Genomic DNA, 25,125 nt, shown 5'->3' on the forward strand with positions numbered 1-25,125 from the left:
ATTAATGTAGCTCTCCATTTTTCCTAGCACCATTTGTTGAATAAGTTGTCTTTTCTCCAGTGAATGTTTTTGGCACCTTTGTCTAGTATGAGATAAATGTATGTTTGTGAGTTTGTCTCTGTGTCTTCTATTCTGTACCATTGGTCTGCATGTCTGTTTTGGTACCAATACCATGCTGTTTTTATTACTAGCTTTGAAGCATAGTTTGAGTTCTGGTATTGTGATGCCTTCTGCTTCACTTTTCTTTTAAGGATTGCTTTGATTATTCTGGGTCTCTTATTTTTCCAAGTGAATGCTTTTTCTAGTTCTATGAAGAACATCATTGGGATTTAATAGGAATTGCATTAAACTCATATAATGCTTTTGGTAGTATGGTCATTTTGACAATATTAATTCTTCTTATTCAGGAGCATGGGCAGTCTTTCCATCTTCTAAGGTCTTCTTAAATTTCTTTTTTTAGTGTTCTGTAGTTTTCATTTTAGAGTTTTTTCACCTCTTTTGTTAGATTGATTTCCAAGTATTTTTTCTTTGAGGAGATTGTAAATGGGGTAGTGTTCTTTATTTCTGGTTCAGTGGATTCATTACTGATGTAGAGGAATGTGTTTGATTTATGGGTATTGATTTTATATCCTGCTACTTTGCTGAATACATTTATAAGTTCTAGAAGATTTTTGGTAGAATTTTTTTGATCTTCCAAATATAGAATCACATCACGAATGTCCAGATTCTTAACCTCTTTACTCTATGCTAAAAATTAACAAATGCTTTCAGGGAAAAAATGACCGTAGGGCCTCATCTAATCAATCCATTACACCCTGCTCTGTGAAATATTAGTGCTTCTAATCCTGTTTGACTTAACAGATCCCAAGTGCTTCAGATATATATGATCTGGTTTTCAAGTTGATCTCATCAAGATCTTTTTTTTCTCTCTCCTGCATTACTCCATTACTCATGGACATGAAAGTCCCTCATATAATATTTTTAACATTGAATTGAAAATGGGTCCATATCATCGCAGTTACAGGTGTTATAATTTGTAAAACTCAAGTGCTATCAGTAGCCATGTTTAACACTGCTCAAAATAGTTTACCACAGTAAGTGACAATGAAGCTAACAGAAAGAGATGCATTTACCAGAGGTGGAAAAAATGTCCTGGTAGTATTTGATGTCCTAGTTTTAGATTTTTCTTGAGACCCTTCTTATAGTGGGACATTATTTTATCTCTTGTGTTTGTGAGTTAATACATTTATCCTCATAAGCTAGTTTTGGTTTGAATATATATCATTTTATAACTAGTAATCTTGATTAATGGAGAAATATGATACTTGGAATTTGAGTGTTGTAAATTACAGATTATAAAATATGATGGGTTAAGAAGAGTGAAGAAAGGTGATCATCCCTTTATCTGGGGTAAATGTGGTCCCTCTTATGTAGTAGTGTGCTGGACAGAGTCTCAGAGGGTCCCCATGTTCTTCACTTCCTCATGTTCAGAACTTGTGTGATCTAGCCTTGAGTAGGTAAGAACTTTAACTTACTTCTAACCAATACAATATGGCAAAGATGATAGGACATTGCTTCCATGATTACATTATGTTATATGAAGCTCTATCTTGCCAATATTTCTTTCTCTTTATCTCATGCTAGCTGTGGTGAGAGGGCCAATGAAGAAGGTCAAGTGTCAAGAGACTGCAGGCAGCCTCTAAGAGCTTAGGGTGGCTTCCACCAATAACCACTAAGAGGCTGGTTGGAACTCTCTGTATTGAATTATACCAATAATTAGAGTGAACTTGAAAGAGGATCTATCACCATTTGAACCTCCAGATGAGAACCAAGCCTTGACAGACACCATGACTGCAGTCTTGCTGAAGACCCAGTTGAAACATGCCCAGATTCTTGACGAGCAGAAGTTGTGAGATAATAATTGGGTGCTGTTTTAATCTGGTAAATTTTGTTACTGCTGTTTGATCTGGTAAACTTATTACTCAGCAATAGAAAAATAATATGAGTGAATAGTTGGGGGTGGGACGAGACAATGGACTGTTTATCATTGGAGTGGAGGACTTTTCCCCAATTCCTGATGCGTCTTTCCATGCAGAGGCAGCACTTCCAAGTGTAGCACCTTAGCCTTCTTCTAGTTCATTCACTCTGAGGCTAGAGATGGCCTATGTTATTGGTTAATTTTGAGAGTAAAACTGAGCAAATGTATCCCAAGTTCATCTTTTCCCATCCTCTTAGAAGCAAGTTGTCCTGCAGTTAGCATATGTTCTCTGTTTCCCTAGGGACAGGGGAAACATTGAGGTCATTTCTGCTCTATTTCCTAGTAGTTCATTATAGGGGTTATTGTCTGCACTCTCACAAACACTGAATATTAATGCACATCTTGGTTTTTGACATTTTGTAGGCAGCATCTGGATCATGCTCTTCTAAGTAATCAGTAGTGAGTTTGCTTTTCATACATTTACAAGCATTAGAAATTCTTCTTTTGTTAATTTCTATTTTTGTACTTTATAATTCTATTAGATTGCTTATAGTTTACATATTGATTAAATAAGTGTTTTACATATTAAGAAATTAATTCTTTCTCCCATGTATTCCAGAATTTTTCAACATACAGAAGCTTAAAATGTTCTATAATTATTAAATATGATATCACATTTATATCTCCTTCTCTTCTTTTTTGTCCTCCTCCTCCTCTCTCTCTCCTCTTATTTTTACTTTTGAGTTAGGTTTTGCTACTAAGATATGTTAAATATTCTCTATTTTTTCTTTAGTTTCATTGGTTCATATTTAATTCTTTAATTCAACTAGAATTTATTTTTTGATATATTACAAAGTAACTATTTTTGAAAATAATTAATTGTTCAAACACCAAAACTTATTTGTGAAGTTATATTTACTGTATGTTAATTTTTTTAGTATTTTAGAGTTTCTTTGATGCCTACTTTGCTTTGTTTTATTAAGTTATGATGACTTTATTTAGCCAGATGACAAAGCCATACCACAAACTCTCAATAGCACAATTTTTAGTCCAAAGGTACTGAGATCTTCTGTGGTTTTAGGTCACTTTACTCAAGAGAAATATTTTGGAGGTGGAACCACTTGTGACAAGTACATGACAGGCAAGTTATGGAATGGTGTCCTTATGTTGTCTGACTGCACATTACTTATGTCTTCCTACTTTTCTGGATAGACACAGGTTCTGATAGAATTAACTCTAGCTAAGTTCTAGCTAACTCACTCATTACATTAAGCACTTACTTTACACCTTATTTTTTAAAAAGAGCTTGACATCCTAGTTATTGGTAATGAACTTCCAAATTCATTTTTTATATATTAGTAAGGTAATGGTTAAGTCTGTGGGAGATGGGGTAAGGAATACATGTTAGGTTAGGGTGACAGAGAGGAAGTCCTATGAACATTATATATCTTCCCCATTAATCAAGGTAATAATACTGACCTTGAAGGATTTTATAAAAGCCTGCTCACTAACTTGGGACATCATTAGCATAAAGGTATAAGAGTATCCAAGGAAAGTGTCCTCTACAACCGCTTTTTCTCTTGACACATGATTACTCTAGCTTGTAAATTTTTCTCTTAGTTATCTTAATTCCACAAACCCTCCATTCCTTATCTACTGTAAGAGATTTAACAGAGGCTCCCATGGTCCTCTGTGGCTACAAGAAGTTCCTGAAGCACCCCAAAGGCTCTAAACTCCCCCAAGCACCCACTAGCAGACAAGCCTCCTTGAGATGTTATAAAGCCAGCAGAGATAGGTATCTAATGACCAGCTCTGGGACTCCTGCAAATGCAGTCAGGGCTGTCTCTGCCTCCAGGACATAGACTTTTCTTGTCCCCTTTCCACGCTTTCTGAGAGTAATTAGTACTCAAGAGAAATAGCAACAAGTCTGGTAGTCAGAGTTCTAGGAAGCTGCCTTCCCTAGTGGCTATTCTGGGCTGAGGAAGCAGAACTTCTCTTTTATGTAGTTGTTCTTTCATTAATTCCTTGGAGTGCTGTCCTGTAAGGACACAGATTCAGAGGACAGTGAATGAGGAGTCAGGGTAGGAAAGCTGGGATCCTCTTTTGGAAATCCCACAGCGTTTCCATATTGCCATATGTTTTAGCGTTGATAACTAATTTGCAAATGCATTTTGTATATATTAGCTTAAATCCCTACAATGGTTTTAAGGAACACACTCCAAAGTCAAATATTTACTAGTTTAAGTCTGGATAAAAATCATAGCACATATGGATCCTTATATACTGGAACTTTTTCTCTACAGATCAAAGAGTATGTTTTGTATCCCTCGGTGCTGTAGATTCTGTGCTACAAAGATTATAGCAATTCACACACAGCAGAGGAATAGGGTCTTTTCTCCTGTATTCTCTGCTTGCACCGAGTACTATACATCTATGATAAAATTATTTCACTATTATTTATTGTTTTACTTTGCATTTTCTTGATTACCAACATGATTGACATGCACATTTCCTCATCTGAGAATTGTCTCTTTTTGTTTTTTAAATTTTCCTATTGAACTATCTTTCTCTTAGAGAGATCTGGATATTAAGAAACCTAGCCAGGCACTTGCCTGTAAATTCCAGATACTCAGCAGGCTAAGGCAGAAGGTTGGCAAGCTTGAGACCAGCCTCATTAATTTAGAGAGACTCTGGGGAGTAAAAAGAAAAGCACTGGGAACTACACTGGGGATGTAGCTGAGTGGTAAAGGAAAACTAACCTTTGTCTGTCAGGTCCAATATGGATATTTGGGACTCTAAATCATGCTTAGAGGAATTGTGCTATTTTAAAATACAAGCAAAAGGATTATAGGTATAGGAGACTAAATAAGATTCTGCCTGGAGGTTTGGTGTGGGCACATAGAAACTCATTTTGATACAAGAGGAAGTCGTGTGTTAGCATCTAGTGGTGCTTGTGAAATGTTTTAGGCTTTTGACTATAAGACTGCAATATGAATAGCCTGGAAATTATTAGTTCTGAAGCAGGAAGATTAAGAAAGAAGACCTCCTCTAGTAAACAAAGAGATTTTTCTTTTAAACAGACAAGAGAGACTCTTCCCAAGGAGTGTTTCCTAGAGGAAGGCTTTATAGTTACAGTAAGCAAAAAGTGCCCTGACAGTATCTTCATAACTACTGGTCCCCAAAGACACTGGGGCAGTGAGTTCAAAAGTTCTTTTTACTTCCCAGACTTTAAGAAGTTTCCCTTTTAACATTCACCTAGGGTCGTAGAAAGCAGAACAAAATAAAGAACAGATAACTTCAAAATTTGGCAAATAAAAGTGAAAGAAAATGAGAAAATGACTATACTACATTTTTACAGAGGTAGTATTTTTCCAAGGAAAATAAGTTTCTATAATAAAATTATTGCTAATTTATAAATTTAAAAACAAAATGCAAAACATAAATACTAAAAACAATACTATGTAATACTAAATACAGTACAATACTGAAGACAAAGCATGTGAGGGTTCACAGGGGTTTAGCATCCCAGGAACCAAAATCAGTCCAGCTAGATTCAGTGGTGGGAAGAACTATAAAAAAAAAATTCAGAGCTTTGAATTACCAAAAAGGATGCTCATTCTACCATGATCAGAAAAATAAGGATGAAGTTCACCCAATAAAAAGAACCAGCAAGTTTTAGGAAAGTGTTTGATTAAAATGTTGGACAAGAAAGTGTAAGATCAATATCTTGTGATGCCAGAGAGTAAGGAAGTGCTTAAAAATAATGGAGAGATGTAAAAAAGACAAAGAACTAACTTGAAGGAGCTCTTAATGGAACAATCTAAGGAATACAATAAATTGTAGTAGTAATAGGTCTTAAGACATTATTTAAAATAAATATCTGTGATCTATAATGATATGAATAAGAATAGAATAAATAAATGAAGTAGGGAAAACACTTTTTTTAATACAATTTTCACTGAAGTGCACAAATAATAAAGTGAATGTATATGTAACCACCAAATATTACCAAGAAATACATTGCCAGAATCTCAGAACTCTTTATTCCCCTTCCAAACTCTATCCATTATCTACCCCAAAGGCTGCTACTACCTGTATTATCATTACCACAGACTACTTTTTGTGTATTTTGAACTTTATTTTAATAGAAATGTAGAAGATGTACTATTTAGTCTCTGGGTTCTTTTGTTTATATAATGAGATTCATTTATGTATTTTTATATAACAGTGGTTTATGAATTATCATTACTTTATAGTATTAATTGTATAACTATATACAATTTATCAATTTTATTATTGATGGGCATTCAGTTGCTTCTGGTGGTTAACAATTATGAATAATGCTTTCATGAAAATTTTTGCACATGTCTTTTGATATATTTATGTATGACTTACAATGGGTATAAACCTAGAAGTGAAATATTTGGGTAGTACATTATTTCTAAATGCAAACAACATAAATTGCCAAACAGTTTTCCAAAGTATTTGAACAAATGTATATTCCCACCACCACAGCATTTGGCATCATCAGTCTTCCCCATTCTAGTGAGTATGTTATGTGGTACCTCATTGTGACTGTAGTTTACTTTTCTTTACTAGTTGACAATGGTATTTTGTAGTGTATCTTCAATTGAAGGTTGTTTTATTTATTTCCTCATATCTCTGAAGTAAAACTGTTGTCATACATCAGGTATCTGTCTATATAGACCTATATATTCTAGACTTTGAATTCTGTACCAAAGTTATTTTTCTTTATTCTTATGCCAATAATATGATCTCTTAATTATTTTGAGTCATAAAAATTACCGATATTCATTGCTTTAACTGTCCCAATTGTGTTACTGTTCTTTAATTTTGTGAGACTGTTTTTCCCCCAGATTTTTATTGGTGCATAGTTATACATAATGATGCGATTTGTTGTTGCATATTTGTACATGCACATAATATAATTTCACCAATATCGCTCCCCAGCACTTCCCCTTGCTCTCCCCCTTCTGCCCCACCTTGGTCCCTTTCCTCTAAAGATCTCCCTTTGATTTTTATGAGCTCTGCCCTCATCTTCATTTTCCTTTTTCTTTTCTATCTTCCAAATATGAGAGAAAACATACAATCTTTAACCTTATGAGTTTGACTTATTTCACTTAACATGATAACCTCTAGTTCCATCCATCTTACTACAAATGTCATAATTTCATTATTCTTTATAGCTGAATAAAGCTCCATTATATATGTATACCACATTTTCTTAATCCATTCTTCCACTGATGGACACCTAGGCTGGTTCCATAGTTTGACTATGGTGAATTGTGCTGCTATAAACATGGGTAAAAGCATGTATCACTGTAGTATGATGACTTTAATTCTTCAGGATAAATACCAAGGAGTGGTATAGCTGGGTCATATGATGTTTCCATGCTTAGTCTTTTTTTTAATACCTAGACTTGACGAGCCTCTATACTGATTTCCATAGTGGTTATACTAATTTATAGTCCCACCAACTGTGTGAAAGTATCCTTTCTTCCCACATCCTCTCCAGCATTTATTAGTATTTGTATTCTTAATGACTGCCATTCTGACTGGTGTGAGATGAAATCTCAGTGTAGTTTTGATTTGCATTTCCCTAAATAGTAATGATGTTGAGCATTTTTTGTATTGTTGGCCATTTGTATTTCTTTTGAAAAGTGTGTAATTCATTTGCCCATTTATGAATTGGGTTATTTGAATTTTTGGTGTAAACTTTTTGGGCTCTTATATATTCTAGATATTTAATCCTTTGTGAGAAGAGTAGCTAGCAAAGACTTTTTCCCATTCTGTGGGTTCTCTTCAATTTCTAATTGTTTCCTCTGCTCTGCAAAAGCTTTTTAATTTGATACTTTCCTTTTTATTAACTCTAAGAATTATTTTCTGAGTTTTAGGGTTCCAACTGAGAAATTTGTTGCCTGTGGTTAAAAGCAGGAGTGTTGACCCTGTGTTTTCTTCTAGGAGTTGCAGAGTATCTGATCTACTTCCAAGGTTTTGGATCAGATTTAGGTAAGTTGTATATCTCTGCAAATTCGTCAATGCCTTTAAGATTTTCTAGCTTATTGCAGTATAAATTTTCAAAATAGTTTCTGATAGTTCTCTGAATTTCAATAGTGTCTGTGATGATATTTCCTTTTTCATCTAGGATTTTAGTAATATGAGTTTTTTCCTCTTTTTGTTAGTTTGCCTAAGGGTTTATCAATTTTGTATCTTCTTTCAAAAAACCAACTTTTTGTTTTGTTGATCTTTTGTATTGTTTTTGAAATCTCAATTTCTTTGATTTTGGCTCTGATTTTAATTATTTCCTCTCTTCTACTTATTTTGTTGTTGGTTTTTTCTTTTACTAGGGCTTTTAGAGGTAATGTTAGATTATTTCTTTGTGTGTGTGTGTGTGTGTGTGTGTAGGGGGGAGGGTGCTGGGGATTGAACCCAGGGCCTTGTGCCTGCAAGACAAGCACTCTACAAACTGAGCTATATCCCCAGCCCCCTAGATTATTTCTATGATATCTTTCTATTCTTTTTCTATGAGCTTAATCCTATGACCTTTCTCTTAGACCTGTCTTCATACTGTCCCAGAGATTTTGATTTGTTGTATCACTATGCTCATTTACCTGTATTTTTTATTTCTCCCTCAATTTCTCTTGCTATCAAGTAATCATTCAAAAGTATATTATTTAGTCCCCAGCTTTCAGTGTTTTCTATTTTTCGTCTGATCATTGATTTTTAATTTTATTCCACTATGATCTGATAGAATGCAAGGTATTATCTCTAATTGTTTTTTGTATTTGTTACAATTTTCTTTGTGGCCTAAAATATGGTCTGTTTAAGAAAATGTTCTATGTGTTTTTGAGAAGAAAGTGTATTCAGTTATTGCTGAATGAAATATTCTATATATCTGTTAAGTCCAAATTATTGATTTTATTTTTTAGTTCTATAAGATCTTGATTCAGTTTTTATTTTTATTTTTATTTTTTGAGATTTCTCTAGTGACAGGAGAGGTGTATTAAAGTCACCCAGTATTTTGTATTTTGGTCTATTTGATTCTTGACATTGAGAAGATTTTGTCTGAAGTACATAGATACTCCATCATTTAGGGCTAAATATTTACAAGTATTATTTCTGACTGTTGCATAATTCCCTTAAGCAGTAGGAAATGACCTTCTTTGCCTCTGATTAATTTTAGCTTATAGTCTACTTTATCTGATACAAGAATAGTAATCCCATCTTGTTTACATGATCAATGTGAATGGTATGTTTTCTCCCATCCTTTCACCTTCGATCTGTGAATATCTTTGCCTATGAGGTTAGTCTCCTGAAAACAGCATTTTGTTGAGTCTTGTTTTTTAACCCAATCTGCTGGTCTATGTCTTTGTAAATGGTCTACCATTTATATTCAATGTCACTATTATGAGATGATTTTTTTCCTGTCATTTTGATTTAGTTCTAGTGTTTAAATTGAATTCAATTCTCCTTTGGTTGACTATTTATCTAGTGTAGGTCCTCCCTCTGCTGGTTTTCATTTTTATTTTTTATTTCTTCTTCATAAAATATTTTTTGAGTATGTTTTGTAGTTCATGTTTCCAGTTATGAATTCTTTTAACTTTTGTTTATTATGGAAGATTTGCATTTCATCCTCAATTCTGAAGCTTAATTTTATGGGTATAGTATTCTTGGCATGTGCGAGGCACTGGGCTTGATGTTCAGTACTGCATAAAAATAAATAAATAAAATAAAAGTATGTATCCATCTATAACTAAAAAAAATTTAAAATAAAATCAACCGGTCCAATCCTCTATTTTAAAAAAATAATTATGTACTTTGTCTTTGAGATCTGAAAATCTGTCTTAAAGTGTTCTAGTCTATAAGTGATGCTTTCCATTGAATTTTTAATTTGGTTTACTGATTCATTCATTTCTAGAATTTCTGCTTTTTTTTTTTCAGAATCTCAATCTCCTTATTGAAGTTATCCTTCACTTCCTGCTTTTTCTCTCTAATTTCACTTTTTACATCATCTTTTAGCTCATAGTACAGTTTAACTATGAACTTTTAAAATTTCTTCTCTGACATTTCCTCCACTGTGTTGTCAATGAAATCTTTTGTTGTGGCATTTTAGGTTCTTTGGTATGGTTTATTCTGTTGCTTTTTTATATTTTCTATATGTCTACCCATCTATGAGTGTGATTCAGACTTCTTATTTTAAATGAAGAACTATTTTGTGGGCTTCTTTTTCTTAAGAGCCCTGTGTTGAGTAAATATCCAGATAATGATATTTTAATTCACTGTGTGATGTATGCTGGTCCCAATATCAGTCCCACTTTATCTGATGCCTCTGAGCCCTATTTACTATAGACACTTCTGGGCCAGGCCTTGTTCTGTTCAATCTTAATAAAACAAAACCTTGTTGCAGTTGATCTTTGATGTTCCTCAAATTCAGGTATATGCTTATAATAAAGTTCTGGGACAGGTAAAAAAATTAGTTGTAGTTGTTAAATTTAGTAAGCTTATTTAGGAGCTAAAGGAGGGAAGAATAAGATTGGGAAATAGGAGAAGAAAAAAGAGTGAGAGAAAGAGAAAAAGAGGGAGGGAGGGAGGAAGGGAAGGAGAGAGAGAGAGAGAGAGAGAGAACTGTAAAAGGATAATTTATACTAAGGTAGAAAGGAGAGAGAGATAGATGGGGTATTATTTGAGGTTGTAGCAGATAGTGCCACAGGGTGAGTAGGGGTTAAGAGAAGCAGGTATAAATTGGATCTAGGAAAACAAACATAGGAAGATAGATTCCAATTAATGCTTTAAACTATTAGATGAAATATATTTAAATGGGTTGAATGTGCAAAGTTGGCTATTGGGTTAACAATTACCCTTCAAATTAATAAGATTTTTATGTGATCAAAGTTGATGTTAGAATTATTCATAGTATACCATGTCCAGGTGAATAAAATTCTTGTTGAATCTTGGTTTGGATTTCATTGGGGTTTGGACATTTAGCAGTTGTCCATTAATCATAGGCCGTGGATCTCTCCTGAGTTGCTAGGGAACAGAAGCCAATTTCCTAGTTGCTCTGATCATCCTACTAGTGGCTTCTATTTGGTCAGCTCAAGGGCCTGCACCTGACTGCTCAGTTGGCGCAATGTTTCTATCGTGTGTAGTTGTTCAGGAGGTAGGCTCTGGAGTGTCCCTGTGATTGTTGTGTGACACTGTGTACCTATTTCCCTCTACTGGTACCTTTTCACAGTGGTGGAGGTTATGGTGACTGTGGGTGCAAGAACTCTGTGGATTATCCACAGGTGACCTGTGGTCTAGAAATGTTTCCCCAGGCTGTAACACAGCTCTCTGAGGTACACGAATAAAGGGTCTCTAGTGGTTCACTTGGATTCTAGTTTCTTCTGCCCCAGGTTGTGAATGGTGTGCATTGATTCCCAATGCAAGGACCTGTAAGTATCTCGAACAATGCCCTGTTACTTGCCAGTTATGATTGCGCTGGCATTAGCCTCTATCTGCTGCATAGCCTCAGGCAATTTCCTCCACTGGATTTCTATGACACTGGATATTCAGGCAGCTTCTCTCTGGTAGATCCTGCAATCCCAGCCTTGTAATCTGGATCTTAGGCCTGTCCCTAGTCTTCCTACAGTGCATTCCCCAGAGTGAATAGTTGGGGACCTGCTGAATTGACCTTCCTTTATTCAGAGCCAAAGCTGCTGCTTTGTTACCTCTGTATCCAGTGGATGCTGCTCTGAGCTTTTGCATTGCCCAGGTAACAGGCTGAACTTGGAGTGCTATATTTCCCAGGGGAAGGTCCCCTCCAGCACACTCCTTTCCCCTTGTTCACAGGGACAGGGGAGAGGGAGGGCAGTTTTCATGACTTAGGCCTAGTAGTGGTCCTTCTAGAAGTTCTTTAGATTTTTAAAAGGCCCACTGTAGGAGACTTCCCTCTGGTTTAATTTGCAGCTGATTAGGCATGAGAAGGTGCTATGCTGATTTAAGATGATTGGTTGGTTAATGGCTCCACAAGATGGCGCTGATCCTGTGGTCAGCTTTCTTTTCCCAATTTAGTTTTAAGCTGTTTGTACACTATGACTATTGTGCTTTATATCTTGTCTGTCTTTTCTTTTTTTTTTATTATTATTGTATACAAATGGGATACATGTTGTTTCTCTGTTTGCACATGGAGTCAAGGCATACCATTTGTGTAATCATACGTTTACATAGGGCAATGATGTTTGATTCATTATTTTTTTCCCTTCCCCCCACCCCTCCCACCCCTCTTTTCCCTCTATACAGTCCTTCTTTCCTTCATTCTTACAACACTCCTTATCCCTAACCCTAAACCTAACCCTAACCCTAATGCTAACACCTCCCACCCCCCATTATATGACCTCATCCGCTTATCAGCGAGATCATTCGTCCTTTAGTTTTTTGAGATTGACTTATCTCACATAGCATGATATTCTCCAATTTCATCCATTTACCTGCAAATGCCATAATTTTATCATTCTTCATTGCGGAATAATATTCCATTGTATATATATGCCACAGTTTCTTTATCCATTCATCAATTGAAGGACATCTAGGTTGGTTCCACAATCTGGCTATGGTGAATTGAGCAGCAATGAACATTGATGTGACTGTATCTCTGTAGTATGCTGATTTTAAGTCCTTTGGGTATAGGCCAAGGAGTGGGATAGCTGGGTCAAATAGTGATTCCATTCCAAGACTTTCTGAGGAATCTCCATACTGCTTTCCAGAGTGGCTGCACTAATTTGAAACCCCACCAGCAATGTATGAGTGTTCCTTTTTCACCACATCCTCGCCAACACCTATTGTTGTTTGTGTTCTTGATAATCGCCATTCTAATTGGGGTGAGATGAAATCTTAGGGTAGTTTTGATTTGCATTTCCCTTATTACTAGAGATGTTGAACATTTTCTCATATATCTGTTGATTGCTTGTACATCTTCTTAGCCCATTTGTTGATTGGATTATATATATTCTTGGTGTAGAGTTTTTTGAGTTCTTTATAGATTCTGGAAATTAGCGCTCTATCTGAAGTATGAGTGGCAAAGATAGTATTCCACTTTGTAGGCTCTCTCTTCACATTATGATAGTTTCCTTTGCTGAGAGAAAGCTTTTTAGTTTGATCTATCCCAGTTGTTGATTCTTGCTTTTATTTCTTGTGCTATGGGAGTCCTGTTAAGGAAGTCTGATCCTAAGCCAACAAGTTGAAGATTTGGACCTACTTTTTCTTCTATAAGATGCAGGGTCTCTGGTCTGATTCCGACGTCCTTGAATCATTTTGAGTTGAGTTTTGTGTAGGGTGAGAGATAGGGGTTTAATTTCATTCTGTTGCATATGGTTTTCCAGTTTTCCCAGCACCATTTGTTGAAGAGGCTATCTTTTCTCCATTGCATATTTTTGGACCCTTTGTCTAGTATGAGAAAATTGTATTTATTTGGGTTTGTGTCCATGTCCTCTATTCTGTACCATTGATCTACCTATCTATTTTGGTACCAATACCATGCCGTTTTTGTTACTATTGCTTTGTAGTAGAGTTGAAGATCTGGTATTGCAATACCCCCTGCTTCGCTCTTGCTACTGAGGATTGCTTTAGCTATTCTAGGTTTTTTATTCTTCCAGATGAATTTCATAATTGCTTGCTCTATTTCTGCAAGGTACATCATTGGGATTTTAATTGCAATTGCATTGAATCTGTATAGCACTTTAGGTAGAATGGCCATTTTGACAATATTAATTCTTCCTATCCAAGAACATGGGAGATCTTTCCATCTTCTAAGGTTTTCTTTAATTTCTTTCTTTAGTGTTCTGTAGTTCTCATTGTAGAGGTCTTTCACCTCTTTTGTGAGATTGATTCCCAAGTATTTTATTTTCTTCGATGCTATTGTGAATGGGGTAGTTTTCCTAATTTCTCTTTTTGAAGATTCATCACTTATGTATAAAAATGCATTGGATTTATGAGCATTGATCTTGTAACCTGCTACTTTACTGAAATCACTTATGAGTTCTAAAAGTTTTCTGGTGGAATTTCCAGGTTCCTCTAAATATATAATCATGTCATCAGAGAACAGGGATAGTTTGAGTTCTTCTTTTCCAATTCGTATCCCTTTAATTTCTTTGGTTTGTCTAATTGCTCTGGCTAGAGTCTCAAGGACGATGTTGAATAGAAGTGGTGAAAGAGGGTATCCCTGCCTTGTTCCAGTTTTTCGGGGGAACGCTTTCATTTTTTCACCATTTAGAATGATATTGGCCATGGGCTTAGCATAGATGGCCTTTATAATGTTAAGGAATGTTCCCACTACCCCAATTTTTTCTAGTGTTTTGAGCATGAAGGGATGCTGTATTAAGTCTGTTGATATGGTGAATGACATTTATTGATTTCTGAATGTTGAACCAACCTTGCATCCCTGGCATAAAACCCACTTGATCGTGGTGCACTATCTTTTTAATGTATTTTTGTATGCAATTTGCTAAAATTTTGTTGAGAATTTTTGCGTCGATGTTCATTAAGGATATTGGTCTGAAATTTTCTTTCCTCGATGTGTCTCTGTCTGATTTAGGTATCAGGGTGATATTGGCTTCATAGAACGAGTTTGGGAGGGTTCCCTCCTCTTCTATTTCATGGAATACTTTGAGGAGTATTGGAATGAGCTCTTCTTTAAAGGTTTTGTAGATCTCGACTGAGAACCCATCTGGTCCCGGACTTTTCTTTGTTGGTAGGCTTTTGATGACCTCTTCTATTTCATTGCTTGAAATTGATTTATTTAAGTTATGTATGTCCTCCTCCTTCAGTTTAGGTAATTCATATGTCTCTAGAAACTTGTTGATGTCTTCGAGTTTTCCTGTTTTGTTGGAGTATAGATTTTCAAAATAGCTTCTAATTATGTTTTGTATTTCACTGGTGTCTGTTGTGATGTTTCCTTGTTCATCCCGAATTTTAGTAATTTTAGTTTTCTCCCTCTTTCTCTTTGTTAGTGTGGCTAAGGGTTTATCAATTTTGTTTATTTTTTCAAAGAACCAACTATTTATTTTGTTAATTTTTCTGATTTCTTTCTTTTGTTTCAATTTCGTTGATTTCAGCTCTGATTTTAACTATTTCCTGTCTTCTACTACTTTTGGTATTGGTCTGCTCTTCTTTTTCTAGGGCTTTGAGCTGTAGTGTTAAGTTGTTTATTTGTTGATTTCTACTTCTTTTGTTGAATGCGCCCCATGAAATAAATCTTCCTCTAAGTACTGCTTTCATGGTGTCCCAGAGATTTTGATATGATGTGTCTTTGTTCTCGTTTACTTCTAAGAATTTTTTTATTTCCCTCCTGATGTCTTCTGTTATCCATTCATCATATAATAGTGTATTATTTAATCTCCAGGTATTGGAGAAGTTTCTGTTTTTTATTCTGTCATTTATTTCTAATTTCAATCCATTATGATCTGATAGAGTACAAGGTAGTATCTCTATCCTCTTGTATTTGCTAACAGTAGCTTTGTGGCATAAAATATGGTCTATTTTAAAAAAGGATCCATGTGCTGCTGAGAAGAAGGTGTATTCGTTCTTTGTTGGATGGTATATTCTATATATGTCGGTTAAGTCTAAATTGTTGATTGTGTTATTGAGATCTATGGTTTCTTTATTCAATTTTTGTTTGGAAGATCTATCCAGTGGTGAGAGAGGTGGGTTAAAATCGCCTAGTATTATTGTGTTGTGGTCTATTTGATTTCTGGAATTGAGAAGGATTTGTTTGACGTACGTGGATGAGCCAATGTTTGGGACGTAGATATTTATGATTGTTATATCTTGCTGATTTATGCTTCCCTTAAGCAGCATGTAATGTCCTTCTTTATCCCTTCTGACTAGTTTTGGTTTGAAGTCCACATTATCTGAAATGAGGATGGATACTCCAGCTTTTTTGCTGTGTCCGTGTACATGGTATGTTTTTCCCCATCCTTTCACCTTTAGTCTATGGGTATCTCTTTCTATGAGATGAGTCTCTTGCAGGCAGCATATTGTTGGATTTTTCTTTTTAATCCAATCTGCCAGTCTATGTCTTTTGATTGATGAGTTCAGGCCATTAACTTTCAGGGTTATTATTGTGATATGTTTTGTATTCCCAGTCATTTGACTCATATTTGTTTTTTTTGACATGATTTGGTTTCTCCTTTTTTTGGCTATTCCTTTAGGCTAGCGCCTCCTGTTGCTGATTTGCATCGTTGTTTTTCATCTTTTCCTCATGGAATATTTTGCTGAGAATGTTCTGTAATGCCGGCTTTCTTTTTGTAAATTCCTTTAGCTTTTGTTTATCATGGAAGGCTCTTATTTCATCGTCAAATTTGAAGGTAAGTTTTGCTGGGTTTAAGATTCTTGGTTGGCATCCGTTTCTTTCAGGGCTTGGTAAATGTTGTTCCAGGCCCTTCTAGCTTTTAGGGTCTGGATTGAAAAATCTGCTGATATTCTTATTGGTTTCCCTCTGAATGTAATTTGATTCTTTTCTCTTGCGGTCTTTAAAATTCTGTCTTTATTTTGTATGTTAGGTATTTTCATATAATGTGTCTTGGTGTGGGTCTGTTGTAATTTTGTATATTTGGAGTCCTATAAGCCTCTTGTACTTGGTTTTCCATTTCATTCTTCAGATTTGGGAAATTTTCTGATATTATTTCATTGAATAGATTGTTCATTCCTTTGGTTTGTTTCTCTGAGCCTTCCTCAATCCCAATAATTCTTAAATTTGGCCTTTTCATGATATCCCATAATTCTTGTAGATTCTGTTCATGATTTCTTACCATCTTCTCTGTTTAGCCAACTTTGTTTTCAAGATTAAATATTTTGTCTTCAATGTCTGAGGTTCTGTCTTCCAGGTGTTCTATCCTATTGGTTATGCTTTCTATGGAGTTTTTAACTTGGTTTATAGTTTCCTTCATTTCAAGGATTTCAGTTTGTTTTTTTTTTTTTTTTCAGTATCTCTAACTCTTTATTGAAATGATCTCTTGCTTCCCATATTTGGTCTTTAACTGTTGATTGGTGCAATCATTTAATGCCTGCATTTGCTCTTTCATCTCCTCCTTCAATGCCTGCATTTGGTCTTTCATCTCCTCATTTGCTTCCCTGATCGTTTTAATTACGTACATTCTGAACTCCCTTTCTGACATTTCTTCTGCTGTGCTGTCATTGGGTTTTATTGATGTAGTATCTAGGTTTGTTTGGGACATTTTCTTCCCTTGTTTTCTCATATTGGTCAGCTGTCAGTGGGACCCTGAGATATTGCAGATTTCCTCTATTGGCTTATAGTGTCCCGGTAGATTTCCAGTGTATCACCTCCCAACCTTCAGTAGCCTGAAGTATTGGAGGAACTTGATAATGCAGTGCTTCCGAAGAAAGCTGCCCCTAGCCCCCTACTGGTTCCAGGGCTTGGAGCTGGCTCTGTGTGGAAAGGCTCTCACTGGGGGCCTGCACCGTGCAGCTGGCCGTGTGGGAGGAACCCACCGCCAGAGTGTGGAAGGCTACCTGGGGAAGACTCTAGCTTCCCTGCCCTGCTCTGATAAGCCACCTCTATCTGGGCCTGCCACCCGGGCCGAGCTTTACCCAGTGGGCAGACTCACCCATGGCTCTATTTTAGTCCAAGTATCTCAATGCCTCCCCTTCTTAACTACTGGGTTCTGGAGTGACTGGAGATGCAGTCACCCTCTAGGCCGCCATCTTGGATCGCCCCGTGGAAAGAGCCTGCAGCCGGAGTGGGCAGAGCCGCCTGGAGAAGTCTCTGGCTGCCCTGCCCTGATCCCAGAGGCTGCTTGGGGATCGAAGCTCTCCGTTGGCCCGGGGACTTGTGGCTGGCTCTATGTAGAAAGGCTCTCACTGGACGGTCTGCTCCGAGAAACTAGCCTTGAAAGGCACCTCCCACCGGGCTGCTTGGGGAAGTCTCTGGCTGCCCTGTCCTGGTCCCTGATGTCGCTTGCGGGCCAGAGCACGCCGCGCTGGCTCCGGGACTTGGAGCTTGTTCTGATCAGAAAGGCTCTCACTAGGGGGCCTGCTCCGAGAACCTGGAGAAGCTGGCTGTGTGGGAGGGGCCCACTGCCGGAGTGCGCAGGGCTGCCTGTGGAAGACTCTAGCTGCCCTGCCCTGCTCGGATAAGCCACCTGTACCTGGCCTGTCACCCGGGCCGAGCTTTACCCAGTTTGCAGACTCACCCGTGGCTCTATTTTAGTCGGAGTCTCTCAATGCCTCCCCTTCTTAACTCCTGGGTTCTGGAGCGACTGGAGATGCAGTCACCCTCTAGTCCGCCATCTTGGATCGCCTTGTCTGTCTTTTCAACTGTTTTTAAGTGGATGAGCTTAAGGGAGTGTCTGCTTTCCCATTCTCTCCGACGCCCCTCCCCCCATCCACCAATTTGGGTGGGGGGGTAGGGCATTCTATGTTTGTTTTCTACTCTGGTACACCATCTTCCAATCTCTTCAGGTCTCAGACTATGTAATATTGAGTTTTAATGCATTTATTTAGTCACCACCTCTCCCCCCCCCATTTTGCTTTTCCTTCGCTGCCTTCTTCTGTGTGGTGAGGAGATCTGGAATGTTGCCTAGCTTGCTTCCACCATCGTCCATAGCCTCTTATTTTTGGAAGTTGGTCAAATTATACTATGTACACATATGAATATGACACTAAGTATTCTAATTTTCTGTATAACTAAAATGCATCAGTTAAAATCTTAAAAAAAATACAATGAAGACCAATAGAGTAGAAGAAGGGGATCAGAGGAGGAAAGTGGGAGGGATGAAGGAAGTACTGGGGATTGGATTGGAGAAAACTGTGTTATATGCATTCATGAATATGTCAAATAAATACCACTATTGCCTATAACATGAAAAATAATATTTTAAAATTCACATGGAACAAAAAGGGACCCTGCAAACCAAGATAATCTCAAAAATGAGCAAAACATCCATCTTATTTCAAAGTATATTACCAAGCTATAGTAATTAAATAATATGATACTGGTAAAAAATACAGATGTAAGAATGTATGCAGATGTAAAATCCAAAATACAGATGTAAAAATATAATGGGGAGACTAGAAATATGTAGCCAACTTATGTTAGATAAGGGTCCCAAGAACATAATTGAGAAAAGATGGAATCTTCAACAAATGATGCTGGAAAACTGAATACCCACACAAGAGAATGAAATTGGACCTTTATATCAGACACCAAATAAACTCAGGATGGATTCAAAATTTAAATATAAGATCTAAAAATATATTCTAGAAGAAAACTTTGAAAATATTAACAGCACTAGTTTTGGTAATTATTTCTTAGATATGACAGCCCAAGTAAAAACAGAAAAGATAGAAAAGAGAGATTACATCAAAACTAATATTTGTGTACAACCATAGAAACAAAATGATGTACCCCATTTGTGGCCAGAATACTAAAAAAAAAAAAAAAAAACTCTAAGGAAGACATACAAATTGACATGAGTATATTAGAATATGCTCACTATCCTCTAGGGAAATGCAAATCAAAACCACAAGGAGATACTATGTCACACCTGCACTATTTTAAAAAACATGTATTAACAAGGATGTGGAAGAATTAGTACCATTGTTAACCGTTGGTGGAAGAGTAAAATGGTGCGGGCACTAGGGAAAATAGTATGAAAATTTCTCAGGAAATTTTAAATAGAAATAGCAGATAATCTAAAGGTCCAATCCTTGGGATTTATCCAAAATAATTTAAACGGGTTGTTGAAGAGACATTTGCCCTCTCATGTTCCTGGAAGTATTACTTACAACAGTCAACATAGGAAAACAACCTAAATATACATCAAAAGTTGAATGGATAAGAAAATGCAGTATATATACAAGGGAATATTATGTAGCCTTCACCCATTTTTACTCCATCAGAGGGTCATGGAGGCCAAAAAGTCCAAAGAAGCAACATGGATCTTCCATCTTCACACAGTGGACATAACAGTCATACTTCACAGTCAATTCCTCCAAGTCTAAGGGGGATATTGGACTTCCTGAAACACACTCAGAAATGTGAGACTTCCTCTTTACAGAAAGTTTGGATTTTCTTTCATTAGAAACTTAATACAATGTTTATTTAATAAATTAATACAACTTAATTTTTAAAAAAATTTTATTGGTATATAATAATTATACATAACAGTGGGATTCATTTTGATCTATTTGATATGGACATAACAACTTGTCAATTTCACTTCTGAGTACCTCCCCTTTCTCACCCCTTCTCCTTTGCCCCTTTCCTTTCTCTACTGGTCTCTCTCCTATGTTCATGAGAGATCTCTTATTCTGTATTCTCTCTGGTTTCTGCATATAAGAGAAATCATGTGGCCCTTTACTGAGTCTGGCATATTTCACTTAATAAAAACTTTCCAGTTCCATTCATTTTCCTACAAATGACATAATTTTGTTTTTTATTGCTGAATAAAACTTCATTGTGTGTGTGTATATATATATGCATATCTATAGCTATCTCTCTATATATTTATAACATTTTCTTTATCCATTAATCCATTGACAAGACACCTAGGTTGGGTTCATAATTTAGCTATTGTAACTTGTGCTACTGTAAAAAGTAGTTGTTCCTTTATCAATATAGTATGCTGATTTCAATTCTTTTGGATAGACCCTGAGGAGAAGTATAGCAGGGTCATATCATATTTCCATACCTAGTCTTTGGAGGACACTCTATACTGATATCCATTTTGATTGTATTAATTTACAATCCCATCAACAACATACAAGAGTTTTCCTTCTTCCCCACACCCTCACCAGTGTTTATTTTCATATTATTTGTATTCTTGATGATTGTCATTCTAACTGGAATGAGATAAAAACTAAACATAGTTTTGATATGCATTTCTTGGATTACTAAAGATGTTAAACATTTTTTATTTATTTGTTAGTCAGTTATACTTTTTTGGGGAAGTATCTTTTTTTTTTTTTCATTTACCCATTTATTTATTGAGGGTTTTTTTGGTGTTAAGTATTTATTCTTTATATAAATATATATATGTTAATATATATGTAGATATTCTGTATATATATAGGCATAGCTGGCAAATACGTTCTATTCATTCTCTCTTTATGCTGTTACTCCTTTGCTATGCAGATGCTTTTTAATTTGATGTGATCCCATTTATTAATTCTTGGTATTATTTCCTGAGCTTTAAGAATCTTATCAAGGAAATTTTTGCTTACTCATTTATGTTGGAGTGTTGACTATATGTTGTCTTGGAGCAGTTGAAAAGTTTCTGATCTAATTGCTAGCTACCACTGGTCTACATCCCCAACACAATATCTGTCTTTCAATTGGTGAGTTTAGGTCATTTCTATTCAATGTGATCATTGATATACTTGCATTTAGGTTTACAAATTTGTTATTTCTTTAATATGTCTTCCTTTTTGGTTTTTAAACTATATTTCTCTATGTAGTTTTTTAGTTAGTTACTTTGAAAAACCATATTTATATATTTACCTTTTCGTATTCTAATTGGAATCAATATTTTAGCATTTAAATGGAGTATAGAAAACTTCTGAATTTTCTATACCACACAAGTCTCTACCTTCTTCCCTTTATGTTATAGTTGTTTATGTGTTACATTTAAATACAGGGAAAAATACTTTCAAACTATGTATTACTTTTGCTTTCAACTATTAAGTATATTTTTGAAAACAAAAGAGGATAATACTAGTCTATTATATGAACCAAGGTATCTGTCACTTTCTTGCTTATTATCTCTGAGGTACCATTTCTTCTGGTAGCATTTCCATTATGTCTGAAAAACTTCATTTAGTAATTCATTTTCATCCTCTCTGCTAGCACAAAAAAATGCTCTTATTTTAGTTACTTCTTCATTCTTTACAGTCCTCCTAAATATAAAATTTCAAGTTGGCAATTATTTTCTTTCAGCTATTGAAAAATATCATGCCATTTATTTCTGAAGTTTCTGGCAAGAAATCTACGGTTATTCAAATTATTTCTTTACTGGGAATGTGCCCCTATTTTCGGGTCACAATATTTTTATTTGTATTAAGTTTCCAACAGTTTGATTATAATTTGAGGGTTAAATTTATTTGGGTTTACTCTGTTTGGGTTTAATTCAAATTCTTGAATCTGTAGGTTTAAGTGGTTTGTTAAGTTTAGGTAGTTTTCTGCTATTTCTTAAAATTATTTTTCAGTATCAAATGCTTTCTGCTGTCTGGAGACTGTGAAGACAAGAAGGTTCTATCTTTTGCTATTTTCCTAGAAGTCCCCAAGTCTCTTTTACTTTGCCTTAAATCTTTTTCTTTTTCTGATTTCCAAATTGAATAATTTCTATTGACTCATTTTCAGTTTCACTCACATTTTTAAATTTTTTAAAAAATTGTTTTAATTAGTTATACATGACAGTAGAATGCAGTTTGATACATCATATATAAAGGAGTAAAATTTCTCATTCTTTTGGTTATACATGATGTAGAATACCACCAGTCATATAGTTATATGTATATAGGATAATAATGTCTGTTTCACTCTACTACCCTTCCTACCCCCATTCCCCCTCCCATTCCTTCACTCCCCTCTACCTAATCTAAAGGTAGAGTAATCTAAAGTTACTCTTTTCTTCCCTAGCACCCCTCCTTATCTTCACTATGCTTTTGAATACATTCAATGAGTTTCATATTTCAGTCATTGTATTTTTCAGTTCTGATATTTATATTTCATTCTACTTTATACACTATGGCTGAGTTCTATTTTTCTGTTAAGTTTAAGAGTATTTACAGTTGCTTGTTGAAAATTTTTAAATATCTGATTTAAGGTCTTTCTCAGATAATTCCAACATCTGTGAATTTCTGTATTTGTGTCCATTGATCATCTTTCTCCCATGAGAATTGATGTTTCTCTGGTTCTTCATGTCTAATGAATGTTTAGATTGGGATGCAATATTTAAGACTTGGAATCTGTTTTAAATAGTTTGGAAAATGTTGATATATTTTCTTAGCAAGAAATTTACTTGATTAATTTCAGGAGATCTGTTCTATTCCATCATCTCTAAAAAGAGGTTTCAACATCAGTTCAGTTATCAAATCTTTGCTTAGCTACTCAGAGCTGCCCCCATGTGTGTGTTACCCAGTGGCAGACCATTTGGCCAGAAATTTTTGTTACTTCAATTTTCCAAGTCTTTTTTATGCCAATCAGTATAAGTTCTAATCCTGTACAGATGTGTAGTGACCCTTCAGTTTATTTAATAATGTAATGAAATTTCTTTCCTGCGTTCCAGTCTCATCAAAATCTCCTCAGCATGTTTCATTCCCCGTTTAGGTATCATAGCCAGAGAAATGGGACCTCAGTTACTCTTCTCTGCAGTTCATGTTGTGACTGCACCTCATTCTTGGGCCAAAGGATAAAAACCATGATTAACGAACCACTGATTTGGTAGTACTTTAGATTCTGGTTTTCTTTCCCATCAACCTGCTACTATTTATTTTTCATGGTGTTTCAAATATTCTGTTGCAGAGCTGTATGCAATGACAGATAGGGTAGGATTTGTTTTTTCCATTTTACTTGGGACTAATTCCTGTTTTTATTTATTTCTTTATTTTAACTAACACATTTATTTTACCCAATCTCATACCTCCATTTTTTAACACCTGTGTATAGTGTTAGTAATAAATAATAGTATAATTGTGTGTGTATACACTATGTAATATATATGTATAGTTATTACTACATATACTATATATAGTTACTACTAATTCTTATTATGTTGTGACTGCCTTGCATAATGCTACTGAGTTCAAAGGGCAGATTCCCTGAGATAGTTTAGGAAACACCTGATAACCACTTTCAATTATTGCTATGCAATAATTGCTTAGCATATCAACAAGCTAATGAAGACAAACTTTATAATTCCCCACAGAAGACATTTTTCAAGTTGAACTAAACAATGGAGAAACTACTCCACAAAGAATTAATTATCTACAAATTTATTCCCTTTGGAGTGATGAGTAGGCTAGGAAATGAACTTGTTACCTTCTATCTCAAGCCCAACTGTTCTCCTTACAGTGTTCAGGGATGGCAGGAGACTTAGGCAGCCCTAGGGAATTCTTTCAGAGCCCTGAAAGTGTTCTACCACAATTACCATTTGTGACTCGGAAGCCACTTTTGCTCATGGCTTTCAGAGCCAATTGGCACAAAGTTGACAAAAATAAATTAACTAACTCCTTCTCACCTCTCTCTCCTGTCTTCCTTTTTTTCATCCCCACTTCTTATAAGCAACCAATTCTAATAAGCACCTCGTTTAAGCCTGTTGCTTGCTGTATGGATGTACTCATCCCCTGCATTATTCTAGATGTAAGACAGCTTAGTGTTTCCTCAGTTTCATTTCCCTCACTGTTAATTTTGATAGACTGATTCATACTTATGAGAACTGATATGGAGATCAAAGGAATATTTAATATGGCATTGTTTTCAAAATGTGGTCCCTAGACCAGTAGCAATTTGTCACTTGGGAATTTGTTATAAATGAATATTCTTATGCTCCACCTCCAGAATAAGAAACTCTTATAGTGCAACTTATCCATCTGTGATTTAACATACTCTCCCGGTGATACTGATGCAAGACCAAGATAAAGCTTGAGAATCATTGCAAATAGGAAGTTGATCATTGCCAGATAGTGGCATATTGAGCAAGAAAACTGTGTTCTAGGTGTAGATTGCTTGTCAAATTTTTGGACATACTTAACAAATTTTTTTTGAAAATTTGGAAAGCAACCTGTCTCAAGCACCAAATTGTTGGGTAGAGTGGGTAGAGTAGGCAAAACATACATGCTGGGTGTCATAGGCTGATAAGACCAAACCCTCCATTCTTTTTCTGCCTACTACTTCTATTGACTTTCATCTCCTCAGTCTGCAGCTGATAACACTTTGATATAATTATCCCCAGTGGCATTTTTGCAAAAAGACTTCACTTATCCTTCCTCCCAGTTTGTCTTCTTCAGTAGAGCTAAGAACACTTGGAAAACACATTTTTAAAGATCAGAATTTACAAATAAGGTATCATCCTGTTCTCTGTGTATTACTACAATAACTCAGAGACTCCTTGACTGGTTCTTTAACAGTTATCATT

General features: G+C 35.6%; 1 long non-coding RNA gene across 1 annotated transcript in view; it reads left to right on the plus strand.

The window, feature by feature from the left end:
* Positions 1-7,960: 7,960 nt before the first annotated feature.
* Positions 7,961-25,125, plus strand: part of LOC124974213 (uncharacterized) — a 72,980-nt gene continuing 55,815 nt past the window's right edge. Inside the window, exon 1 of the long non-coding RNA XR_007106764.1 lies at positions 7,961-8,008. This is a non-coding gene — a long non-coding RNA (uncharacterized LOC124974213). The remainder of the gene's footprint in view (positions 8,009-25,125) is intronic.

Source organism: Sciurus carolinensis, unplaced genomic scaffold (genome assembly GCF_902686445.1).
Source record: "Sciurus carolinensis unplaced genomic scaffold, mSciCar1.2, whole genome shotgun sequence".
Classification (NCBI taxonomy): domain Eukaryota; kingdom Metazoa; phylum Chordata; class Mammalia; order Rodentia; family Sciuridae; genus Sciurus; species Sciurus carolinensis.